The sequence below is a fragment of the Dendrobates tinctorius genome, unplaced genomic scaffold (assembly GCF_039654945.1).
Source record: "Dendrobates tinctorius isolate UK_male_01 unplaced genomic scaffold, ASM3965494v1 ptg000014l, whole genome shotgun sequence".
Classification (NCBI taxonomy): domain Eukaryota; kingdom Metazoa; phylum Chordata; class Amphibia; order Anura; family Dendrobatidae; genus Dendrobates; species Dendrobates tinctorius.
In genome coordinates, this window is record NW_027361682.1 from 27,469,971 (window position 1) to 27,476,035 (window position 6,065).

Genomic DNA, 6,065 nt, shown 5'->3' on the forward strand with positions numbered 1-6,065 from the left:
ATCCGGTTGGAGGAAGAGATGCACTCAGGTATCAGACTCTGTTGCCTGGAGCATTAGCAACAGAGCAAAGCTAAGCGGTGTTTCTCTGTTTGTCACTTTCCTCAATGTGTGTTTTAGTGCAGTGGTGGGATTAGTTTCTGCACCATCCACTTCACTAGTAAGGGATTGGTTCAGGGCGAGCTAGGGATTTCAGGTATCTTGATCGGCGCCCGGTGCGGAACCGGCCTAGGGATCATTAGGAGTGTAGAGACACTGACTCAGGGGAGTGCAGGAGGTCTCCACATCCCTGTTCCCTATCGCAGGGCCACCATTGTAATTTTTTTCCTGGTTTTCCCCTTTATTTTGAAATTCGCCCTGCTGGAGGCGGTGTATCCAGACATACGTGTACTACTGAAATTTGCCTGCTGGAGGTGGTGTATCCGGCTGCACGTTCTATTATTTTAATTCGCCCTGCTGGAGGCGGTGTATCCAGGGTCACGCGTGTCATATAAATTTGCCCTGCTAGAGGCAGTGTGTCCAGTCACACGTGACAATGACACATACCATCAGAAATCTTGGCACTGTCCTGGAGATGGCTGTCTTGGTATCCCTTGATGTGAAGGACCTGTACATATCAATACCACACTCACAGGGAATGCAATCAGTACATCAGCAACTTACCTCCTCAGACCAAGTAGATCTATGCTGTGAATTACTTTCATTGGTTCTCACAAAAAATGTCTTCATGTTCCAGGACACATATTACCTACAGATTAGAGGGACAGCTATGAGTTCATACGTTGCACCCTCCTATGCCAACTGCTACATGGCAGAATTTGAGGAACTAAAGATTTATACCAATGATCTCTTCCGGACCAATGCCTTGGTGTGGAAGAGGTTCATTGATGATATTTTCTGCATTTGGGGTGGTATACCTGAATCCTTTGATTTATTCTTCAAATTCCTCAACTCTTCTTGGCCTGGTCCTAGTTTCACCATGACGCGTGGTAACCAACAGGTCAATTTCTTGGAAACAATGGTATTGAAGGATATGGATGGGACTCTCACTGCCGATCTATACAGTAAACTCACTGACTGCCATAGCTTGCTACATTATCAGAGCTTTCACCCTGTGCCAATGAAAAATTCCATCCCTAAATCCCAGTTTCAGAGGGTAAAAAGAATTGTTTCTGATCAAACTCTCTGTACACAAAGAATAGGGGTAATAAGATTTAAATTCAGGGACAGAGGCTACCCCACCCATATACTAGATGAATCCACTGTACCAGCAGTCTCTGCACGTCCGAAAGCTATGGACCGAATCCCATTTGTACACTCCTATCATCCGTTCACATACATTCTACATAGAACCACTGGAATATTTTACAAGCAGCTCATCCAAATATCAAAGAATTTCAACAACCCTTCTTACTATATTTCAAAAAAGCACCCAATTCCCGAGATTCACTAGTTAAGGCAAATATTGGCACTCTACAGCCCCCTTGCAAACATTTTCTACAGAATCCCAAAACATGCACTTTCCCATGCTTACAATGCAACCAATGTAATAACATCTTGAAAGAGAACTTCATTCACCATCCCCAATCAGGTAAAAAATATCCCATTAAAGATTTTTTTATATGCGACACATCATTTGACGTCAGCTTACTCAATTGCCCATGTGGGCTTCTTTACATTGGGGAAACCACTCAACCTGTTAAGGACAGAATTTCTAAACACAAATCCACCATTAGATGCAGAAATCTCCTTTTACCTATACATCATCACTTTATTTCTTCCGGGCTTAGGGTGTCACAACTTCGATTTCAAATAATTCAGCACATTTCCCCTCTCAGATGTGGTGGTGACTGGATTCATGAATTGCAGACATTATCCCCTAAAGGCCTCAATAGGGATTATGATCTCTTATCCTTTATTCATTAAGATAACTATGTATTTCTACTGGTCTTTGTATTTATTGACACTGTAATGATGATGTGATACTAACTCTATATTTCCTTTTTACAGTCACTTCTATTGAATATGGTCTCGAATTCACTTCCTTCATGACTCCTTCCCTCTGACCTTCTCAGTCCTCCTTTCCTGGTCGACTACTTGAAATAGAGGTTCCCGTCAAATCCTGAGAATTACTTATAACCTACAAGATCAATCACTGGCACCATAGGTCTATTTTTTGTCAGTGACACGCATACATCAAGGTCAGTGGAACGCATGCTTGCAGCTCTATTCATAATTACTGTGGAATGCAAGCACTGCTCACTTCCAGTCACCGGAGTGCATTTGGACATGACATCCGGTGACATCATTTCCAGATAGCGCGTGATACTCACCTGCCAAACAGTATGCTACAGATCCCGCCCACCCTCTATAAAATCCTTACTATGGGGCTCAGCCAGCCGGGATGACAAGCGGTGGATGCCGCGTCCTGCCAAGTCCTCTCATCATTTACGTATGGGTAGGTGGTAATCTTCTGTACACTTACACAACCTATGGTCCTTACTTGCGTTAAGCATAATTAACCAGTGCACTACTTCACAGGTTCCTTTAACACCCCCACCTGGTTGCACACTGTATGTCCAGGATAGGCAACCTTTACTTCCAAGCCATGGGTAGGACTTTATTTATCTCATTTACTGCTAGTATATTCAACAGGTCACTCTTCTAAGTATTGCGGTTTCACCCTCACAGGCCAATCCCCGTTGGGAATCATACTCTTATCTAAAACATTAAAGGCACAGCAGTCGGGTAGGTTTTTTTCCTTTTATTTACCCATCCTTCCATTCCCTTTTCCTGGAGATCAATGTCCTATTGTGATGCATTGTTCAAATGTTTTTGGATGATGATGTTGGATGATCTTTGTATAGTTAGAATGGAATCTGTATTCTGACCCACACTCTTTATTTTCCTTATATTTTATTTTTTGTTTACATTTTAGTATACTGAAGAAGGTCATTAAGACCAAAAAGTCTGTATGTATATCTTTTCTCTACTACTCTAAGAGGACTGCATTACATTTATTTCACTTCATCATCTGTTGTGTGCCATTCTTATGATTGGTCAGCATTAGATAGAGGAAGAAGTATACGCCCTCCCGATGGCAAAACCCAGCTTGACTTTAAAAAAATGTCCTGTTTAGATGCCAAATACTTTCATCACTAATATCACAATAGAGAGACAAACTTTTAAAAAATATATTTTATCCTTCTCTGCAGCCACTATTACTTTGTATGTCCAGTTCAACATGAAACATTTAGTGAAAGGTGCTCTTTAAGTTTGCTACGTCTAAATCTGCCCTAAATCATTAGTAAATGCACAAAATTACTATCTTTGAACACGTATTTGTAGTGTGAATTATATAAAAAAATGCCTATTTTGAGTCCATATTGAAATTACTGTATATTGAAATATAGGAACCTGAAATGTCAGCATTTGAAGGCCTCATGTCCAGTTCTTGAACAGGGTTCATGAGGTCAGACCCACAATGGCTATTGAGATGCAGCCTTAGGGTACCGTTACACTTCGCGATGCACCAGCGATCCCGACAATGATATGGATCGCTGGTGCATCGCTAAGTGGTCGCTAGTGAGCTGCCACACAGGCAGATCTCACCAGCGACATAGCAGGGGTCGGGGGTCGCTACTTACCTGTCAGACGTGGCGATCCTGACGTCCTCCCACCAGCGTCCACGCGTCGCTCGTCGGCACCACAGGAAGCCCAGCAGGAAGCGCCCGATGAGAAATGATCCAGGACCTTCTCGCGCAACCAGCGATGAGCAGCGGGGGAGCAGGTCGGAGGTAAGTATCAGACATAGCGATATCGCTAGCAATATCGCTGCTACGTCACAAAATCGGTGACGTTACAGCGGTATTGCTAGCGATATCGCTGTGTGTAACGGGGGCTTTAGTGTTGAGTATACTCAAAGACAATGCTTGTTGAAACAGTATGCTTAATCTTGATTACTGGAAAGAATTAACCTTTGAGTTCGCTGTTGACTTACTTGAATATTAAGAGCAGTGAATGGTTTGAGTATATTGACAAGGCAACACCTGATATTTGTGTCTTAAAGCATATGGGGGTTAAAAGTGGACTAGGCATATAGACAATTGCACATTATTGTACATAAGGCCATAGAAATATGGCTGGGGAAGCCTAATGTAGAACTAGGAATATAGTTGGCGATCTGAAACCCATTATAGTGTATCCAATCTTAAAGATCTCTTTAACTGTAGTCTGAAATATATATATTTTGTGCTAGGGTTCTGATCATAGTATATTGTTGGAAAGAAACTTTGTCCTGGTTTATACCCCAGTGTATGATTTACTCTTCTCATGTATAAATATTAGGACAGGAGTAAATAGTCCGAAGAGGCAAGTTTAGTTTGATGTTATTTATTCATGATAGCTGGCCACTGTCATGTGATTGGAGCATCAGACAACTAACTTGTGTATTTTCATGTTTACACAATATTATATTGTGTAAACCTTTGTTTAAAGCGTATAAAAGCAGTCACTGAAAACAGAAGTTTTTGTGGACCTGTGTAAGGGGACGCTCTTCGCAGTGTAGATCCTAGGAAGCATTCTCTGTCTTCACTGACCGCTTCTCCAGCTGGAGTATTTCTGGACAGATGATGTAAATGCCCCTAGTGAAGACTCTTTCTCTTCTTCTTTCTGATGTGAGTATATGTACTAAAATCTTTGTAGTTTGAATATATAAGTATACGAATATCATACTATTTTCTATTTCCCGTAATTGCTATATCATTATCATATATTCCATTAATTTGGTGTTTTATCATTTAAATTAATCATTGTATAATAAAATTGTGTCATATCCAAGTGGTGCCTTCTTTAAAGCCGTATCCGATCCTTATTGCTAAACAGTTCGCAATACAGTATTCAATAAAAGTCATGTGAACCCATAAGTTTCAGTGGATTGATTGACAATTTGAGAATATTGGTAAAGGGGGTTTCCAGACCCTACTCCCACAGCAGATGTCAGGCAGAGTAAAAAAAACAAGCGATGGAGCATGTTGGATTTCAACATGTGCAATCCTTCGTTCCCTCATTAAATTAAGTGGACTGTTCCTTCATAAAATGAAAGAAACTTGTTTAGTACTTGGTTGCTGCATTAATCGGCCACTTATGTGAACACCATGTCTTGTCGTACCCTGAATTAAATATAAAGGAGTAAACCTGCTTATTGATTGTTTCCAGGTTGCAACATTTTTATTTAACCTGCATTGGAAAATAATACCTGCCAACTGTTCCATATTACCAGGGACTCTCCCGAATAAATAATCCTGGCACTTTCGGGACGTCCCAGACTGAGGGGGATCAAGATTCGAGTAGACGTACCCTGCTGCAAAGTGGGCATTCCAGGGTAAGTATGGGGTGTTACCAGAGGTATTCCAGGGTGAGGTTGGGGGTAAGACATAAAGACTTCTATTCTCCAAGTAGAAATGTTGGTTAGTGCTGAAAATTAGTACAAAGAGCAAATAAAGATTTTATGTGAAATCATCCGGCAATTACTGAGTGTATGTGCTGACCCACTTTCAGACACAGCAGCATTTTGCGAGAGTGCAGGGACATCATTTTTACATATGACTCAGAGATGAAAATAATCATTGAAATTTGTGTGAAGGAGAAAATTACGTAACACGAACTTCACGCAAATTACCAGCGGGAGGGTTAGTCTGAAATGTAGAGGAAATCGCACTGCATGGAATATTTATCAATCTCCTGGTATCATTCGGTGAATGCTGCTATGACCAAAGCTTTATATTCGGAGCTCGATATCTCCCTGATGTCTGAGCGCTAGAAGCGGCTATTGTATCCCAAAGTGTTTATAATCCTTTATTCTAAGAATAAACCATATTGAGAAATTCTCACCAATTGTGGCATTAAACCTGGAGACCTACATGATGTGTTTTCTTTCTATGGAGGTGAATATGTCAATGATTGGGAAGGTCAAGGATGTTGCGGATCTATTTGCTAATGACTGTGCACATTGTATAGTATCGGCAAACCAAGCAATGCAAAAAATAATACATTGTACCTACTGTATG